The 22,197-nt window shown below is 34.9% G+C and overlaps 3 pseudogenes; all 3 read right to left on the minus strand.

Moving 5' to 3' along the window:
• Positions 1-542: 542 nt before the first annotated feature.
• On the minus strand, positions 543-1,481 carry LOC124095361 (olfactory receptor 10C1-like; annotated as a pseudogene).
• Positions 1,482-7,469: 5,988 nt separating this feature from the next.
• Positions 7,470-8,398, minus strand: LOC124095362 (olfactory receptor 2G3-like; annotated as a pseudogene).
• Positions 8,399-15,530: 7,132 nt separating this feature from the next.
• On the minus strand, positions 15,531-16,463 carry LOC124095363 (olfactory receptor 2G3-like; annotated as a pseudogene).
• Positions 16,464-22,197: the final 5,734 nt, after the last annotated feature.

The following is a 22,197-nucleotide window of genomic DNA, read 5'->3' on the forward strand; positions in this document are numbered from 1 at the left end:
TACATGTCTAAATATGTGAAAAGAGAGTTTGCTAATATATATATATATATTTATATATATAATTATATATATATAATTATAATGCACCAATAAAATTTTTTAAGAGATTTGTTTTTTTACCTGGTGATAGATTTTATTAGGGATGATTACATATTGCTATCATATTAGCCACTAGTACTCCCATGAAAAAAATGCCTTCCCTAGAATATAAAAGTGTTAAATGACTTTAAGGATCATTGCTGAAAATTTTATTACCTTGGCATTCTGGTGGGGTTGTAACTTTTCTCTTAGTTGTCATATTTTTCTGCTTGTAAAATTGATCTTCTCTCTTGAATTTCATGTTTGTTTAGATTATGTGAGTATCAGAGGGTCTTCAGGGGCTTGACTCCAAGTAGTTCTTCAAGGCTAAGTCTGTCTTCTTGACAGGGTGGTCCTCCCCTAGGTGACACCCATGCCTCCTTTGCTCTACCACTTCCTTTGCTCCTCTGTGTTTTGAGATTGAGTAGGGGTCCTGGCTGCAGTCATCATTGTCGCTGTCCTTGTCAAACCTCTGCAGGCCCCATTTTCTGGATGGTTCTCTTTAGGGCAGCTTTGACATCAGTGTTCCTCAGGTTATAGATGATGGGGTTAAGGATAGGGGTGATCACAGGATAGAAGAGAGACAGAAGAGGGTCAGTGGCTGGATCATAGCTGGCCTTTGGGCGAATATAGAAAGATGGCAGTGCCATAGAAGAGGGAGACCATGATCAGGTGGGAGGAACAAGTGGAGAAGGCCTTGTGGTGGCCAGCTGCAGATGGAATCCATAAGATAGTAGCCAGGATATGCCCATAGGAGCTCAAGATGAGGCCAAAGGGGCAGAGGATGATGAGGGCAGCAGCCAGGATAATCTGTAATTCATTGAGTGAAGTGTCTCCAAACACCAGCTGCAGGACAGGCTGGATCTCACAAAAGAAGTGAGGGATGGCTTTGGGGCCACAGAAGGGAAAGGAGAAGATGAAGGAGGTGTTGCCAAGACCCACCATGGCTCCACAGGCACAAGCTGAGCCTGCTAGCTGCAGACACACCTGGTGGCTCAGCAGCAGCGGGTAGCGGAGGGGCTCGCAGATGACTGCATAGAGGTCATAGGCCATGACCGCCACGAGGTAACACTCGGTGGCACCAAAAAAGAGGAAAAAGAACATCTGGAGGGCACAGCCCCGGCGGGGGATGTGGCGCTGACCAGTGAGGAGGTGGTGAAGCAGCATAGGCACCGTGACCGATGTGTCCCTAATCTCCAGGCCGAGAGGATTCGGAGGAAGAAGTACATGGGGGACTGGAGTGCAGGGTCCGCTGATACCAGCGCCACAATGAGGAGGTTGCCTGTGACGGTGAGCAGGTAGACCATGAGAAAGAGAGAGAAGAGCAAGCCCTGGACGGGGGCCAGGCGGGAGAAGCCTACAAGAACGAATTCAGTTACCACCATGGAAGCGTTCGTGCTCATCCTGCTCACATCCCTTTTGATGGGAAGAAAAAGACAAGGCAAAGAAGAGTCACCACCGGTATAGAATAGTGAGGAGGTCAAAAATGACCTCTCTCTGAATTGGATCAAAGCCCTGGAACTCCCTTTCTTTTAGGCTTTCAGTGTCTTTGAAATGAGGCAGCCCAACTGCCCCCACCCTGGCCCACTCTTGGAACCCTGGGCAAATATTTGTCTCTCTGAGGCCAGCTCTCTTGATCTCTTCCTGATGGTGCCTACCTTCAGATAAAGCATTGAATTTGGGTTGGTTTCTCCTGGGTGAAGTGTTGGATCATTCTAACACCCTTTTCTCTATTTCCCAGCCTTGCTGCAGGGCTGGGGATGGAATTTTCCCTCCCAGCAGATATTTTTCTGCTCAAAGCCAGACTTTGTTCTGTGTTCAGGACATGAAAAAACCCATTCCAAGTAAAGAGGATTTCCTTTCCTATTTGTCTCCCTCCTGACGCTTTTTCTATTTCTTTTCCTTTTTTCACATGTTTTTCTTTTCTCTCAACTTGGCTTTTCTCTGGCCTAATGTTCACCTCTTCCTCTCTATTTCCTGCCCCTTTCCAGCTATTGTTCCAGTTACCAGATGCCTTTTTCTATCATTTCACCATGAGATGAACTTCATGGTTTTCAGTGGGGAGAGAAGGGATTGGATAGATCATTTCTTTTAAGGTCCTGAAGGCAGTTGAGTAGTTCAGTTTTCCAGAGGATCTTTCTAGTTTAAAAAAAATGCTCTGGAAGGAGATACCAAGACCTTTCTCAGTTGCTTATTTCTGCATCTTACAGCCTCTCAAACTTCATCCCTTTATATCATACCACATATACAAATCCCCAGGCCACTTAAATAAATTCTACATATGCATACACTATCATATTGTGTTTCTAAATATAAGCACAGGAGAATAACCTAACATCCTCAGATGCTAGACTCACTTAAAGTCAAATACACACACTGTATACAAATGCAAACTACAGATACCAATGAAAGTCAAAACTCATTTAACATAGAAGTATTAACATGGAAAGACACAGACAAATAGATACATAAATCAAAATTCTGTGCAAAATAACCATATTTAAGAATGCATATTAGAAATACAAGTGCACACACTGATATCCTTTTGCAGTTGAGAATCTCTGGTTTATTCCATGTTGTTCAGTGTTTTCCAGGATATTGTTGGAATAGTGTTTCTCTGTTTGGAGAAATAACTAGGCTAAAGGCAGGTAGCATTTGATAACTTGCTTATTTTATCCTCTCTTTACATAGCAGATCCTCGTGAGAAACATAATCGTAGGTTTGGTGTCTCCGTAAGGTCTCTGAGGACCTGAGTCTCCAAGTATACTTGACTTTCCAATGGGAAATAACTAATTAATCTGTTATTTTAGAGTTAGTTCCTTAGATCACCAAAAGTATAGGATGACCTGTCAAGAATATTTCAGAGACAGTGTCCAGGACTCTTGGTTTCTTTTAACTCTCCCATAATATCTCTGGGTTGATCTTTTTTATGTTCTTTTCCTTTCTCAAAATTTTTTTTTCTCTCATTGTCAATGTCCTACTACACCTACAAAAATTAATAATGCCATTTTACCTATCTTATGGAATTTGATATAGTTTAATAATAAATTTATTTTTAGCTATACACAGAATCTCATGTATTTCAGTTATTTTTCATAGAACTAAGAATATAGATGATACATAAATATATTTTGACTAATGAGCTGATTGATAATTGTTATTTTCTTGAAAACTGGTCCTGAATTTTTCTTGCTTGGATTTTTTTCACTTATTATACAAGTGTCATCTTTACATTATTAGCTTTCAATTTAATTTTTGATATGTTTCTTCGTGTTCTTACACACTTTCCTACATTTGATAAATTCTGAATCAGAAAAGATGTTTTTAAGACATGTAACAACTGTTACAATAATAAGCCTCAAACTCAAACTGGTTTAAAAATGAGCTAATTTATATGTTCCTGTACCTATAACTTTGGGATTTTCTTATATTAGATCTCTCACTTAGTTTTCTTTACATCATCTGTTTTATTAGGTTTGGCCAAAAGTAATAGAAATACCAGTGGCTCAAAGAGGATGAAAATTAGGGCTGGGGAAGTAGTTCAGTGATAAGAGCATTTGCCTAGCATGTGTGTGTATGTGTGTGTGTGTGTGTGTCCAGCACACACACATATACACACAGGACACACACATACAAACACACAAACACATCTATCACTATTAAAACCCCTCGCTACATATTATGGTTACATGTACCATATTGCACCAAAAATAAAAAAAAAAGAGGATAAAAATGTTTGTCTCACTTTATTGTCTGAAGCTCTGCATTTCAAAACAATATGGCTACTTTGATCTAAGAGGTCATCAGAAATCTTGTTTCCTGTCAGTTTATGAGTTTTCTGCTCCTGATGTAAGACCCTCTTATGGCTTAAGATGAGGGCATCCGTGTTTTAGGGAAGAGAACATAGTAGAACACTCTGGAATGTTTTGTGGCAGGTAAACATTCTATTAGTATAAACTATGTAGAATTCTTGCCAAAGATGTTTATAGCTTGAGTATAATTATAGGAAATAATCACACAAACCCAATTAATGGCACATTCTGCAGACAATGGACGCAGACTCTTCAAAAATATTAATGGCTTTTGTTTTATCTTCAAAACAAAAGTTGAGGATAGTATTATTCTTAACTGAAGAAGGCCCCCAAAAAATGACAATAAAATGTCATGGCCCATGGCTGGATCCCAGATCATAAGAAAAAACAAAACAAATAGAAAAGACTTTTGAAACAGGAAATTGAATGTTGACTTTATTTTATTGCACCACTATTAAATTTCTTGGGTGTAATAATATTTTTGAGGAACACTTGACTTTAGAAAGTTGGAGAAGAACATATTTAAGGGCAAAGGGTTATGCTTACTGCAAGTTTGTTTAAAGTGGTTCATCAAAAAAAATATATATATATCCTTGACTCTGCTCTAGTGGATGTTTGTCTTTGTAAATAATCATCCTGTTCTTGTCTGTGGAGGCTGTGTAGATTTCACACTCTTTCTCCTATTACTTGGGCAGTGGACTATATTAGCAGGCAATAGTTATATGATAGTGTAGCATGTTGCTGCAAGAGCAAGCAAATCAAAATTTTAGTGGCTTAATACAAAACAATTATTTATTAACCATACAGAATCTCTTGTGGGCTCAGATGACCCATTAACATAGCTGTGCTCCATGCAAAGCTCCATTTAACTTTGATCTTATGACTTCACCATACTAACATTTGCTTTTGTATTTGCTATGAAGGAATGAGTTGGGGAATCAATCATCATCAATTAAATTACATTATTTACATTTTTCTAATCAGAGAATGTCACAAAGCTATGCCTAACTTCAAAGGGATTGTGGAAGATTGTACTTTCTAAAGGTACCCGTAAGAAGTCTTTCTTACCCGCATACTGTTCTACAATATCATCTTGCTTCTTCTCCATCAAAAAGTGAACCCTACTTCCCCTAATTTGTTTAAATCCATTTGGGCTTTGATCATTTCAACCCATAGAGCAAGACGGATAGGATGATGTGTGATTTCTGAAGCTGGATAATAAAAGTGATGCCACTTCTGCCTTGTGTCTTGGAATATTTACACTTGGACCCCCTTACCTACCATGTAAGAAGTCCAGCTACTCTGATGCTATTGTGCTGTGAGGAACCAAGGCACATGTGGAATCCACAGGAGGCAATCAGTGATGAAACAAATTAAAAATCATCCTAGACCAATACCTGACATATGAATAATGATTCCAACCAGAGGACTCTGGATCCCAGCTGTCAAACCACCCTTTAAAGACTGTGTTTTCAAAGTTGATGTCTCATCCATTGTAGGGCAAGACAAGGCATCTTGCTTTGCTGCTATAGAATAACATTATATAGAAATTTTCTTTCTCCTTCTAATTCATATGTTGAAACCTAACTCTCAATGTGGAAGGATTTGGAGTTGGGGCCTTTGGGATGTTCATGAGGATGGAATCCTCCTGAGTAGGATTACTGCCCTAATGAAAGAGCTGTGAATAGCTTTTTCACCACTGTGACCAAGAGACCTGACAAGAACAATTTTACAGTAGGGGAAGTTTATTTTGGGGCTCATGGATTCAGAGGTTTCAACGCATATGTGGCCAATGCCCTGGGCCAAATTGTGAGGCAGAACAGCAAGATGTAAAGATGTGGAGAAGAAAATCAGAGAAGGAGGAAATCAGCAGACAGAAAGAGAGAGGGAGCAAGAGCGGGGATGGGGGGGAAGCGAACGCTAGTGAGCTTACCAGGGACAAAATGTAAACCCCAAAGCCATGCCCCCATTTACAAAACATGTAGCTCATGTATATTAAAAATAATAAAACATTTCATTGCAGACTTTTTTGTTAAAACAAATATAAAAATTCATGTTTTCCATAACAATTTATAAAATATAAAAAAGTAAAAGTTCTAATTTTTTTCAGTATATTTTGCAATCCAGCAATAATCAATGCAAATATTTAATTTAATTTGGTCTTTTTGTTTATTTTTATTTGCTAATCACATGTTTATATACCAATGTTTATATACCAATGTTTATATACTGTTTATATACCAATCAATTCCATGATATATTATCAAAACATAATGCTCTGACAGCAATTAATTCTGAAAAGCATCAGAAATTCATATTTAGGACATTTTGAGGTTAAATGTCTTAAATATCTATATTATAATTAATTAATTTATGCTCAATAATTTATTAAATATTTATAAATAGTTAGAAATTTCTGACTAACTTTGAATGTCAGACTCTGTGATGTCTGGTTTCAAGAACATTTAGTGCATTTTCTTAGCACTAGCTATAACAACAACGATAACAAAACAACAACAAAAATCACTACCATTTACTTAATTTGGACAATACAAAAGTGACATTTCATGCTTATTAAATGTATTGTTTAATCTGACCTTGAAAACTTTCCCTGTGCTGCTACTTTCCTCATCTTATACCTGTGGAAAGCAAGGAATAGAAGTCTGGACCATCTCATCCCCACGCCAAGTGCAAGATCTATCAGTATTTAGTCCAGGCCGTCTGATTCCCTGCATTCATTTCCCCTGAGTTAAAGAAGAGTGAAAATGGTCAACTGTATCCAAAGAATGTCTTTGCCAGGAACTTATAGTCCTGGTGTTTAAACTCCTTCTAACCTGTTAGATTTGGGGGCTTATTCAATGTTTCATTCAGAAGAGTCTTTTTTTAAAAAAAAAATTAATCAGCAAGTCCTGGGAAATAATAAATTCTGATTCATATTTTGTAAATACTGAATATAGAATTATAGAATATATTATAGAATATTATAGAATATTTATAAAGGTTTATGATTTGGACATTTTTATTATTGATTTTTAAAAATAAATAAATAAATGACAGCAAAATACATTACAATTCTTATTACACATATATACCACAGTTTTTCATATCTCTGTTTGTATGTAAAGTATTTTGACACCCAATTTGTGTCTTCATACATGTACTTTGTATAATGATGTCCATCACATTCCACCATCCTTGCTAATCCCCTACCCCCTTCCTTACCCTCCCACCCCTCTTCCCTATCTAGAATTCTTCTATTCCTCCCATGCTCCCCCTCCCTACCCCACCATGAGTCAGCCTCCTTATATTAGAGAAAACATTCGGCATTTCTTTTGTGTGGGGGTTGGCTAACTTCACTTAGCATTATCATCTCAAACACCATCCATTTACCTGCAAATGCCATGATTTTATTCTCCCTTATTGCTGAGTAAAATACATTGTGCACATCTGCCTCATTTTTTTTTATTTATTCATCTATTGAAGGACATCTAGTTTGGATCCACAGTTTAGCTATTATGAATTGTCCTAGATTATACAAGATGATATTTAAGAGACTTGTGATGCACATTGCTTCAATTTTTAGGCACGTAAGTCTCTGTGGCATATTCTTCCTAGTGCATCTTTGACTTCTTTGTTCCTCAGGGTATAAATGAGAGGATTGAGGGTTGGGGTGATGACTGTGTAGAAGAGGGAGATGAACTTCCCATACGTGTGGGCATAGGAACTGTTAGGCTGGATGTAGATGGCTGTGATACTCCCATAGAAGAGGGATACTACTGTCAAGTGGGATCCATATGTCCCCAGGGCTTTGTGCCAGGCTGCACTGACTTGATGCTTATAAATGCCTTGGCTATATGTCCGTAGGATATGAATATCAGCGACAAGGGCAAAAGGAGCAAGACCAATGGAGCAACGAAGAGCTGCATCTCATTGGCATGGATATCCACACATGCAAGCTTAATCATGGAGGGGACTTCACAGAAGAAATGATGAAGCCACTGGTGTCCACAGAGAGGTAGCCAGAGGGTGACAGTGCCCTGGATGAGATCATTTCCTGCTCCATTCAGCCATGTGACCCCTGCCATATCCTGGCACAAGCATGTGTTCATTACAGCTGTATAGTGGAGAGGTCTGCACACTGCAGCATAGTGGTCAAAAGCCATCACAGCCAGGAGAACACATCCAGTGGATCCCAATGCTAGGGAAACATAGAGCTGGATGGCACAACCCAGGGATGTGATGCTCTTGGCTGGTCCTTTGAGGTTCCACAGCAGCTGAGGGACAATACTGGTGGTAAAACAGATGTCCACTAGGGAGAGGAGAGTAAGGAAAAAGTACATGGGTATTTTGAGTTTAGGGTCTATGGAAGAAACCAGAATAATTAGTGTATTTCTTACCAAGGTAAGAAGGTAGGATATCAAAACAGCCACGAAGAGTATCTTTTCCAGCTGGGGCTGGTCTGAGAAGCCCACCAGAATGAAGTCTTCTTTGGCACTGCTATTGGTCATGCCCATTACCTTTTTCAGACAAGAAGAAAAACATTACAAGAATTAAAAAGAGAGTATAATGTGTTGGTCACTAGTGACAACATCAAACTTTATAAAATAACTCTTTGAAATCCTTACTCAGACAAAGTACAGTGGCTCACAGAATAAATTTCAGTACAGTGTCCTTCAAAAGTTGCAGAAGATGTTGTTAAAGACTTTCTACAGAGAGGCACCTGGAGCTTACTCTGGAAACAAAGGCTTTACTTGAGAGAGAACTATTAGAAGTTGAGATAAAATCTTCCACAGAAGGAAAAAAAATACAGAGAAGGAAAGAAAATTCCAAAGGAAAAAATACATTAAATTTATTAATAGCTTGTGAAGAATCATTCAAATCAAATGGAAAAATTCAGTAAAATAAATGTTTAATATAAGCAAATTATATATATATATATATATATATATATATATATATATATATATATATAGAGAGAGAGAGAGAGAGAGATAGATTATATATATAATTTCCACCAATTATATATATATATATATATATATATATATATATATATATATATATATAATTTCCCATCTTCAAGCATAAATTTTGAGTTAGGCATTCTTCTTTGATGATTTTGTTTATATGAATGACTGTTGGGTTGCAGAGAGTATAAAGATTCCTTTTTATTTTAAAGTGGTAAATATTTGGTTAATAAAGTCATATTATTATTATTATTTATATCTAACTGTTCAGTAATGTGGACACATAATATCAGAAGCATGTTTCCTTTAGGGATTAGTCAATTTATTTATTCCATAAGCTTATTGAGGATGTAGGTTCATGCAGCACATTCAACAAAACCCTCTTTTTTTTTTTTGGTGTGTGGTACTAGGAAAGGGAATGTTCAATGAAAACATGGTTAAATCTGAAAGGAGGGAGTGGGGATTATTAGTACAAGGGCACATCTAAAGAATGAAAGAGATGCTTCAATGTACATAAAACCTACATAGAATTTTTACCTTTCAAAAGGCTAAAGGGCAGCTTTTTAAAAACTCCAAACATTTATGAATGCAAAAGTTTAAAATATATTCACCCATTCAGTTAATATACCTAAAGACCACAACCATACCTGTTGTTTAGGACAAATAGACACTTTCTACATGGATGTGAAAAAATCTTTCAGGCCTTGAAATTTTTCCCTAATAATTTCATATCATGTGATTTTTTTATTGTAAAAAATAAAGATGGAAATAATATATGTGAAATAATTGTCAAAAGTAATACCTTACAGTAATTTCACTTATAAGATAAAATGATATTTAGCAAAAATCAGTAAAAATTAAATCAAAGGAGTGGTGGGGGAGAGACATCAAATAACAACATCAAGTCCTTGAGGGATCACTCAAGAGATAGGGAAAGGGGAGCACTATATGAAAAAGAATATGAAGGAGGCTATATATATATATATATATATATATATATATATATATATATATATACATATGCATAATTTTATGTATATGTAAAATACATAAAAGGTATTGCCTAGATGTTTATACATATCCATATCCATACAAACCCCCAAAATACATATATGCATAATTTTCAGTTTTCTCACTTTACTTATATCAATGCAATAAAATAAATTCAGACATGTCACTCTCATTCTAATGCTGCTTATACCATCTACCCATCTTTGCCAAATGATAATTTTAATAGAGATTTTAACACACATTCTCACACATATACAATCTCAAAAGAATAAAATGAGAGATTAATTCTGGTCATGAGAAAGTTCCTTACTTGTAAGATTGTGTTCATTTTAGGCCCATAGAAGAATTGTATTTACCTCTGCTGCAAAATCTGAAATTACATGTGTTCCATATTATCTCCCTTTACCCAGTTGGACATCACTTGAATCCAAAATCTCAATTTATTATTAAAAGTTAAGAATCATGAGAATAAGTCAAAAATAAAATCAAGGCATAAATAATAGTGAATATATTAAAAGAGAAGAAGCTTTTTTTTATTTTTTTTCATCCCAATAACCACATTTTTTAAAAAAGAGGAAATTTAAGCCACAAAGCAATAACAATTTTTACCTTGAAGTGATAAATCAATGTCTGAGGCCCATGAATTGGTTGTAGGGACTGTTATTTGAGATTGGAGATCCTTGAAGACCAGAAAATAAAGAGAGGTTGGGAGAGGACACAGGCTATTGAATCAAAAAAGTTCCCAGGGACATAGCTCTCCCAATATGGCAATTAATCTCAGGCTCTATAGTATCCAAAGTCAATGGTCCCAGGAGATCATTCTGAAAGAGAGTCTTACCTTTCAGTACTGTTTAAACTAGACAAAACCACAAGGATTTTAACTTTTACTTTAATAACCTCCCAATATTGAGTCACTCTGTTTTAAATATATTAATATTAAATTTCTATCAATAATCTAATATCACACACACACACACACACACACACACACAGTAAATACATCTTATTGGCAGATAATTTCATTAGAAACTTAAAAATTTCTCTTATCCTTTCTTTACATCTACCCTGAAAACTCAGACCTGGAACATTTTTACAGGGCTTTTCTCCTCATTTCTTACAAGCACTGGGTTTGATGGAGATAAACATATGACTTTGTGGAATAACACCTTTAAAAATCCAAGTCTCTCTTCCAATGGCCTCTTAGGTCTGCCCAGAAATCATTCTGTGTGTGTCCTGTTTTTCTTCTCTTCTGTCATAGAAAACTGGGACAAATTATTAAATCCTCCCACTCATCCCTGCACAGGTTATCTTACTCTAAGACCAAACAAAGTCCCCAGATGGAAATCCCATTAATTTCCTGCCTGCTGCCTATAAGTACACCATATTCATCCCATACTTTATGCTTTTCTTCAAGCATACTTTTGCTCAATAGAGGAGGTGAACTTCAATTTGTCTAAGGCTACTGACTCCTTTTCCAATATTTCAGAGTATAAGTAAAAACTCATGCACCCTCATGTTCTAGCCAGATGATACCAATGACAGGTCTAAGAAAACAATTGCAGTGATGTAACCATGGATGGAAACCACATTTAGCTAAGGCGTGTATCCAGTACTAAAAGAGTAGCAGAAAATTGGACAAACTTCACAGCATATACAGAATCTGAAGGAAACAACAGTTCACCTAACTTGATCATTTTCTGTGCATTGAGTCCCAGTACTAAAAATATTCATAATCCTCAATAGAATCTGGATTTTATGAAAGTCTATTGATTCTTTATATAAATTTATTTCATATCTAAATAAATAGTTCAGCTTGATATGTTGGTACACACCTGTAATCCCAGCATCTCTGGAGGATGAGGCAAGAGGATTTCGAGTTCAAAAACAGCCCCAGCAAAAGGGAGATGTTAAACAACTCATTGAGACCCCGTCTCTAAATAAAATACAAAATAGGGCTGGGGAATGTTGCTCAGTGGTTAGATGTCCCTGAATTTAATCCCAGGTACTCTTCAAAACAAAAACAAAAAAAAAAAAAAAAAAAAAAACAATTCATAAAGATGCAGGTTGATAAATTCTTACATTATGAACACATCTTGATGGAGAAATAAAACAAGCAACACTCTAGAACAACCCTCAATTCATTTCCATATAATACTTTTACTTATCACATGTAACATTTATTATGATTTTTGAATGGTATATAAACAAAATAATGCATCATTATTACTTTTGTCTCTGCCTTCATTCATTCAACATTGACTTTGTGAAATTTAATCATTATGGTGATGGTAACAGAAAATTACAATTTTTATTCCTGCATTGTATTACATTTGGTGAATATGCCACTCCATATTTAGCCATTGTAGTATTGATAGGCATTTAAGCATTTTCAGGTTCATCTTTTATGAGCAATGCCACTATGAATATTTTTGCACTTATCTCTGGGTAAACCAAAATGTAAGTTATCTTCTGATGAATTGGTTGGACATAGATTATATTCAGATTTAGTAGATACCATTAACCCTGAAAATTGATGTAAACACCTATACTTCTCAGGGTTTGGGAGTCCAATTGCTTCACATCTATGCTTACACTCAGTGTTTTGTGTTCTTTTAATTTTATCCGTCTGGAAGTAAGTAATGGATATTTCATTACTACTTAAATTTTGTACTCCCCTGATGATTAATAAAATTGACCAGATTATTTTGTTTAAAATTCATTGAGAGATCTTATGTATCATGCTTGTTCAAGTCTCTAGGTTTTTTTCCAAGTTGACTTCTACAAATTTGTTACATATGTCAGAAGTTTGAAAAAAGGGAAAATTCAAATACTTGTTTCAGTCAAAACTAAAGGATAGTCTGACAAACTAACACGGGTTTGAAATATTATGAAGTCCATTATGAAATAAATCATACTCATTGCCCAAATTAAATTTATTCCAGAGCCAAAACATGAATAATGAAAATTCACCAAAATAACAGAATTAAGGAAGGAAAAATTACATAATTATACCATTAGATCCCGAATCAGCTATTCATAAAATTCAAGGTTCACAAAAATATTTTTTTTTGTAAACTATGAGTAGAATAAGACATTCTAAACTTTTAAACACATGTGGCTTTTCAGGTCACTAGAAAAAGTAATTTTTTTTTATTAGATGCTACTGTAGTAACTAACCATTCATATGGAAAAGGAGACATGTGACAGCTATCACACCATCAATAAATATTCTCACCAGATTATTATTCAACCAGTAATGAATGAAAAAAAGTATACATTCATGACATCATCATGAGAATGCTTTCTTACCAAATCAGTAAATTATTGAAATATCAAACCATGAAGGAAAAGCTTGATTGATTTGAATGTGTTGAAATTACTGAAAAGCTTTGTCATTGCCCTTGGTTTGAATTCTTAGGAAAGACCCTGCTGTTTCCTGGCACTGTATACTTCTTCTTAGAAAGTCTTCCTACTGTATGCATATCAGTGCCCATACTGGTTTGTATATCCTTTCCTTTCCCTCTAGCTTCTTTCCCTAATATCTCTCTCTCTCTCTCTCTCTCTCTCTCTCTCTCCCTCCCCCTTTTTATTTCTTTCTCTCTCTCAGTTTGCACACTCTCCTGGGTTTCAGTCATTAAACCAAATCTTCCCTCCAAACCAAACATGACCGTAAACCTGTTTCTGCTCAGAGCTTTATATTTTCTATCTTTTTAAGGAGCAGGATAGAAGATTTGAACTGGGGCAGTGGCAACGTGAATGTGATGGATGAAATGGGTTAAGACACAACTAGGAATAGTTTGGAGAAGAGTTTCCTATGGCTGTGATGATAAGGGAAGTCTAAATATAAAGCAGGATCCACATTCCAACTTTACACTAAGTTAGAGGAGCTACAAAAAATACAGGGAATAGTTGGGCATAGTTAAATACAAGGAAGTGATTGAAGACGTAGAGAAATCATTAAATCAGTAAGGTCAATCAAGTTATGAAGTTTGGAATAGTATAACTGGCATAGAAGTAATTAACAACTATTGGATGGTTGTTATTAATACATAATAAATAGCTCTGAGTTTAACTGTATCCCAATCAAATTTACTTATCACAGTAGTCAAATTAAGTTAGGATCTATTGTTCCCACTCTTGTATTGTTGAGGATACTATGAATTGGTGTAATATGATATGTATTTAAACATTATTCTAGTTGATTAGTTTAATAGGACTCGGCTTTGAACCCAAGCATTCTGACTCAAGGTTTCAACAATATTCTTTAGAGCAAAGATTCCAAAGTCAAAATTGATACTTGATTGCAATTTATTGTTGATACAAAGAGGTGTGAAGAGAGATTTTGATTGGTTTTAGTGTTTCCAGGAAAAATCAAATGAATAAATAAATAAAAATCAAATGAATAAATAAAATAAAATAAACAAATAAACAAACAAATAAAAAATCTAAGTATTATTCAATATAAAATGTAAAACAAACACAAGCACACAATGAAGCACATGTTGAGAATGACAGAGGTTGTGTGGAAAGACTATGGAGAATTCCAAGCACCATATTTTTTAATATTTATTTTTTTAATTGTAGTTAGACACAACACATTTATTTTATTGATTTATTTTTATGTGATGCTGAAGATCAAACCCAATGCCTCCCATGTGCTAGGAGAGCACTCTACCTCTGAGCCACAACCCCAGCCCATATCATTCTATTTTTGAAAATATTTTAAATAATTATTAAATTCACTCAGTATTTACCAATGCCATGACTTTTTGACACTTTGCATGAGTTAAGTTTATTTAATCGTCACTGACCATGTCAGAAGTGATTGAGAAATGTACAGGTAAGGTAAAGAGCAGAGGGTCATGAACAGCAAGTGAGTAAAACAAACCTTCAAACAAAGTAAGTGTGGCTCCAGATACCCACAGGTTCCCACAAAAACACTGGGAATGCAGGAGACTGTTACATAGAATTGAATGCAAGATTTTGCCAAGAGCCTGGATCAAGCTGAGACTCCATTATGTGAATGTTTAGTATTCATTAATTTAATTAGTAATTATTTATAATTATTTATAATTATTTGAATTATTATTTGTTAAAAGTAAATATTTTTTCTCAGTAGTAGTTTAAGTAGATTCACAGATTTTGTGCTGTATGCCAAAAAAAATCCACTTTTTAAAGTTTGGTGATGTTGTATTTTTTTCTTGAAAGAGCTGAGATAATATATACAAAATGCTTGCAACAATATAACAAGAGAATTGTTCTACAAAGGAAATACTACAATAATTTCTTCATGCTAATATATATTTTTCAATTTTTCAAACAATAAATATAATTTTAATTCCCTAATTATTTATGCAGGTATATATGTATATATGTGCAATGAAAATCTACAAAATCTTCCATTCTTACTATATGTGTAGCCTTTCAAATACATTTAATAAGGAAGTTTATGAAAATATTTTTAAAACACAGGTTCCATGAGCTACAGAAATTGAATCTCAATGTTTTTTTTTTTTTTTTTTTTTTTTTTGAGACAATGTGGGCCACACTCTATGTTAATGCAGTTAGAGAGGCAGTCAGTCACTTTAGGGAGTAGTCATTTAATATCGTGCCTCTTTAATAAGTTTCCAGCACAGAAAGTCACTGCCCTTTATGTTTTCCATTAGAAATTTTGTTCTCTCCTCAGCAGTCTCCTCAGGGCTCCTTTCACATCCTTGTTCCTCAAGGTGTATATGAGGGGGTTGAGGGTGGGAGTCACAACAGTCTAAAAGAGTGTGAGGAACATGCCATGGATGTGGCCAAAGGATCTCTGTGGTTGGATGTATATGATTGAGCTGCTCCCAAAATAAAGGGACACCACTAATAGTTGAGAGCCACAGGTCCCTAGAGCCTTGCACCAAGCTTGGGATGACTTAATTTTTATCACAGAATGTGCAATGAATCCATAGGAGAAAGATATCAATGCCATGGGAAGGAGGAGGAGAACTAATGTAGCTACAAAAATCTGGACTTGGTTTGCATGGATGTCAACTCATGTCAACTTGATCATGGCAGGCACTTCACACAAGAAGTGGTGGAGGTGGTGCCCACATCGAGGAAGTCGCAGGGTGATGGTGCTTTGGATCAGAGTGTTTCCCACTCCACTGAGCCAGGCTATTCCTGCCAGGGCCTTGCAGAATGATGGGTGCATGACAGTCGTGTAGTTGAGAGGTCAGCAGACAACCACATAGCGGCCAAATGCCATGATAGTAAGGAGAACACACTCAGTGGAACTTAAGGAGAGGGACACATAGAGTTGTAGGATACAGCCTGTGGATGCGATGGTCTTGGCTGGTCCCCTCAGGTTCCACAACAGCTGGGGCACGATGCTGGTGGTGAAGGCAAGGTCAAGAAAGGAGAGATTAGTGAGGAAGAAGTACATAGGTGTGTGGAGTTTGGAATCCAGGCGGGAGACCACAATGATGGCTGTGTTGCCCACAAGGGTCAGAAGATAGGATATCAAAACTACAACGAAAAGGATGATTTCCAACTGGGGCTGGTCTGAGAATCCAAGCAAAATAAAACCTTCCTCAGAGGTTCCATTGTTTTCTTTCATCAGTCTTCAAAGGTAAAAGCGAAAAATAGAATTCAATTTAGAGAAGTATCATTATTACTATTTACCTACAACAATTGAGATAAAATTTAGGTAAGGTTTTTAACCATGAAATTACACAAAGAAGAATAGATATAATTATTAAAATATATTCATGAATGCAAAGGCATTTTTGTGTCATTTTTTGGTCACATTAACTATTTGATACCTCCTATTTTTTTCATGAGCTGTCTCTTCCCCTTATTGTCAAAAGTTATTATTAAAGACAATCTATTTAAGAAAAGCTTCCACTTGGTTGCAATGACAAAAATCTGACGAACATACTGCTCAAACCTGATAATATCAACTTAGAGGAGAAAAAGTTTATTTTGAGCTTATGGTTTCAGAAATTCAGTCCACAGTCAGCCAACTCCATGGTTCTAGGCTTGAGGTGATGTGGAACATCATGGAAGAAGGGCATGGTGGAGGAAACTTGCTACTTCATGGTGCCTGGAATGCAGAGACATAGAGAGGAGCCAGGGGGACAAGATATAATCCTCAAGAGCACATTAACAGTGACCCACCTCCAGCCATACCCCTCATACCTACAGTTACCACCCAGTACAATGGATCATTCAGTGATTCATTCATGAAATAGATTAGGCTACATTTCTAATAATCTAATTGTTTCACCTCTAAATGTCCCTGCATTACCACAGGAGCTTTTGGAAAGCTCCTCATATCCAAACCATAACAGTGGCTATTTAAATGGGAGGGGAGTAACAGGTGCATGCTGAGACTAATTTTAAGCTATCATTGAATGGATTGTCGGTGATTGTTGCTCATAGTTACAGAAATTGCAATTAAAAAATAGTGGATAACAGTGAAGAATTTGGTCGGGGAAATAACTGGAATCTATTTTGTGTCTTTTTTTGTCTCACAGACAAGGTGAATTCTGATGATGTTTCTTACATTTAATTAACTGATGTGAGTGATATGGGGTTAGATTCAGGTGTCAATATAGAAGGAAACTAAATAAAGCTACATTATCTTTAATAACATACTTAGGAGTATTTACATAAAATCTTTTACCTCTTAAAAGTGATGAAGAAATAGGTCATATATACATATGAAAACACACAAGCAGAAAATCTCAGATGTGCACACATATCTTGAGACAGATAAGTATGAGATGTTTTTGATATAAATAAGGGGGAAATCTATAACCAATTCCTTTAAAGACAAGGTGCTTGCAGTTTTTTTTTTAAATCATGAGAAGGCAAATCATATCTTGTTCAACTCACTTTGCATTGCTCTGCTTAATAAATAAAAGGAGATTGGATCATAGTACAATCCTCCCTGCTTCTTTACTTACTATTTTTTATGATGTTATCATTTGTGCTCCCAAATTTTCTGTCTCATGATAGCATCTTCTTGATTCATTTACTTTTATGAATAATGAAGGATCATATTTTTGTTGTTGTTTTATTCAGATGTATTTTTATTCAAACAGTAAAGTTGTGTCTGGAATGTGGGGGGAATAATGTCTTAATGCTTTAAATTCTGGACCTAAATTATAGATATGCATAGCTAATAAAAATTCAACTCAGAAAGCCTGAATAATATGCTATATAGAGTTCCACATTCTGCATATTCCTAATTCTGTTTAACATAAAATGGTAATTTGTCTCAGACTGGTATGTTTTTAGTTTGAGTTACTAAAGTAACTAATTCAGTAGTTTAAACAAATGCTCAGATCTAATCGAAGTATAAGTTTTTCCCATTTCCTTAAGAAAATAACACAAAGTATATACTTTTAAAAACTTTAGAATCATTTTAAATTTGAATTCTTTCAGAATGTAATGTTTTCTTAAATATGTATATTCATAAGCATAAATCAGAAATTTCCACTTTTCTATATTTGAAAATTACATAATTTGATAGGATATTAGGTTTAGAAGCAACTTTATACATAAAATTTTAGTTTGTTTTCTTTTTTAAGATTTTAAATGCAGAATCAAGTATGTAACATATCTGTTAAAATTAATAGAATTCAAAAGTGCTGTTAATACCAATTGAATTAATAACCTGATTATATAATATTAAGATCATTTTTGTTTGTGCAATTCATATCCCACACTATTTACAGTGAATTTTTTTACAGCTATACTGAAGTACTATTGATAAATATAAATTGAACATATTCATAATATACATGATGTTTGATACATGTAGTCATTGTAATATGTTTACCACAAAACAGCAATTTAATTTTAAGTTTATTTAGGTACATAACATTTGTGTATGTGCTTATGAGTCTACAAGAATCTTAAATATGTAGGAATAATCTAATTATTCCTCTCACATTTTACTATTACAATACTCAAAATATTGTTAAAACATTGGAATTATAAGTAATTTTTCAAGAAGAGCTTTCCACTTCTACCCATAAATTATTCTATTTTTTTTATTCTGATTAAGTGATTATGTTGAAGAATAACTATTCTATCCAATCTCCTGAGAACCAGCTCCTAACTCTGAAATGGGATGTGTAGGAATTTGCTTTCTCCACAGTTCAAGTCTGACTTGAGGCTTGAATGGAGTCACTGAACAAGACCTAGAAAGGAGAGTGGTCAAAAATGTTTGTTTGTTTGTGTGTGTGTGTCTGTGTGTTGAAACTAAAATAGAATTGTAAAAATCTCTTTTCAAATCTTATATATGAACAAAGGACTGAAGTACTATTTGGAAAATAATTGTCCAGAGAAAAATCCATTTTTTCTTTTGGCAAAAAGATCAAGAAATTTATTCTCCCCAAGGTGTTTTATGATAGTTCTTATTGTGTGAATACAGTTATTTTTAATGAACATGCAGAGGGAGAGACACAGTGACTCAATCAGGGAAGTAGCTAAGTTGGTGCTGACTAGTGTGATTGGAGGCAGCTCAGAGTGGGAAGACATGGCAATGCAAGACATTCAGAGGATTACTTACATCCTCTAGGTCATCTCTCTCTTCCCTTTCACACTTATTTGCATGTAGAGAATATTGCTGGTGATATGACCTTAGCATAATAAGGTTTCTCTCTTGGAGTGAATATAACTGCCCTATACCCAGGTGAAAGTAAATATGGCTTGAGTAATTTTCCCTGGAGAAACTCAGATTAGAATAAATGAAAAATACACAGGATACGGATTCTCTCAAGACCATCTGGATCTATATTTCTAAATTTCTAATTATCATGGAGTTGATTAGTGTCCAGAACTTTTCTCTCTCAAGAGAAACACATAAAGGAAGGTATTTCTCAACAGAACATTTTTTTTTTGTTTTTCTTGACAATATCAAAGGAGAATTCTCTTATCCATATTTAGACCTCTTACATACGTATGTTCTTTAGTTCATTGCTTTGGGTGCTATGGGTGCTATGAATGAAGTCTGTATCATTGCTATTAGAAGTTAACTACATAATTGAGTAAATTACCCATGTCTCCTTTGTAGGCCAGTTACTTTCACTAACAAGTATAAATATTTTTCAGTGTCAGAAAATATTAACCATAGATCATTGCCTCATTAACATTCTATTATAAGGGTTTACCAAATTATTTGTATAAATTTCACATTTATAGTCATTAGATTTGCATAAAATGTTACTGTACAATATAAATTATTGAAATAAATATTTCTTATAATTAAGTATATGCATTTTATTATATATTTAATAAGGCAACTTAAGTGTTATCTGCCTCAAGAAACTTTTCAAATCCCAATTCTATGTGAATATTTATGCAAGTATCATTTGTCTTAATTTTATCCCTATTTATTGATATTCTAAGTTTAAAGTAAGTTCTTTATCTATTTCATTCTTTCATATATATTTGTTATTCTGGAAAATCAGATATCTAATATTGTCTTTATTTTGGTGGATCATTACTTGATCCACTAAACAATATATTTCTTCACTAACTTGAAATACTATTTGTATGGCATGTTGCTATTTCAGATATTTGTACCTTTTTACAAAGTTTATGAATTTTTCATTATATATTTCCAGAGATATACCCAATGATTACATCTATTCATACAAATTTTATATTATTTTTGTTACTGTTGCCATTTTATGATTTAGTTTTTTGGGGGGAGTACTAGGGATTAAACCTAAGGATGCTTAATCACAGCCACTTTTTAAATATTTTTATTTATTTACTTTTATTGTTTAAAAAACTAAATGATAACAGAATGCATTACAATTCTTCTTGCACATAAAGACCACAATTTTTCATATTTTTTGTTTGTATAAAATTATGTTCACACAAAATCGTATCTTCATACATGCACTTTGGATAATTGTGTCCATCACTCTCCATTATCATTGCTAACCCCCTGCCCTCTCTCTTCCCCTCTCACCCCTCTGCCCTATCTAGAGTTTATCTATTCCTCCAATGTTCCCCCTCCCTACCCTACTATGAGTCAGCCTCCTTATATTAGAGAAAACAATCACCATTTGTTTTCTTGGGATTGGCTAACTTCACTTGGCATTATCTTCTCCAATGCCATCTATTTACCAGCAAATGCCATGATTATATTCTCTTTTATTTCTGAGGAATATTCAATTGAACATATATGTCACTTTTTTTAATCCATTCATCTATTGAAGGACATCTAGTTTGGTTGCACAATTTAGCTATTGTGAATTGTGCTGCTATAAACATGGAATGTGGCTGTGTCCCTGCAGTATGCTGTTTTTAAGTCCTTTGGGTACACACCAAGGAGAGGGATAGCTGGGTCAAATGGTGGTTCCATTCCCATTTTTCCAAGGAATCTTCATACTGTTTTCCATATTGGCTGTACCAATTTGAAGTTCTACCAGCAATGTATGAGTGTGCCAAATACTCGCCAACACTTATTGTTGTTTGTGTACATAATAGCTGCCATTCTGAATGGAGGGAGATGGTTTCTTAGAATAGTTTTGATTTGCATTTCTCTACTTGCTCAAGATGATGAACATTTTTTAATATATTTGTTGATTGATTGTATATCCTCTTCTGAGAAGTTTCTGATCATGTCCTTGGCCCATTTATTGATTGGATTATTTCTTTTTTTGTTGTTGTTTAGCTTTTTGAGTTCTTTATATACCCTACAGATTAGTGCTCTATCTGATGTGTGAGGGATACACATTTGTTTCCAAGATGTAGGTTCTCTATGCACCTCACATATTGTTTCTATTACTGAGAAGAAGCTTTTTAGTTTGAATCCATCCCATTTATTGATTCTTGGTTTTAATTCTTATGCTATAGGAGTCTTATTAAGGAAGTTGGTGCTTAATCCCAGATGATGAAGATTAGGGCCTACTTTTTCTTGTATTAGATGCAGAGTCTATGGTTTAATTCCTAGGGCCTTCATCCACTCTGAGTTGAGTTTTGTTCATGGAGAGAGATAGGCGTTTAATTTCATTTTGTTGCATATGGATTTCCAGTTTTCCCAGTATGATTTGTTGAAGAGGCTATCTTTACTCCAATACATGTTTTTGGCTCCTTTGTCTAATATATGGTAATTGTAGGTTCGTGGGTTAGTCTCAATGTCCTCTATTCTGTACTGTTAGTCTACTAGTATGTTTTGGTGCCAATACCATGCTGTTTTTGTTATTATTGCTCTGTAGTATAGTTTAAAGTCTGGTATACTGATGCCACCTGCTTCACTCTTCCTGCTAAGAATTTCTTTAGCTATTCTGGGTCTCTTATTTTTGCAGATGAATTTTATGATTGCT

This window comes from Marmota monax, unplaced genomic scaffold, assembly GCF_021218885.2.
Source record: "Marmota monax isolate L192 unplaced genomic scaffold, Marmota_monax_Labrador192_F-V1.1 WCK01_AAM20220418_F8-fsc00912, whole genome shotgun sequence".
NCBI lineage: Eukaryota > Metazoa > Chordata > Mammalia > Rodentia > Sciuridae > Marmota > Marmota monax.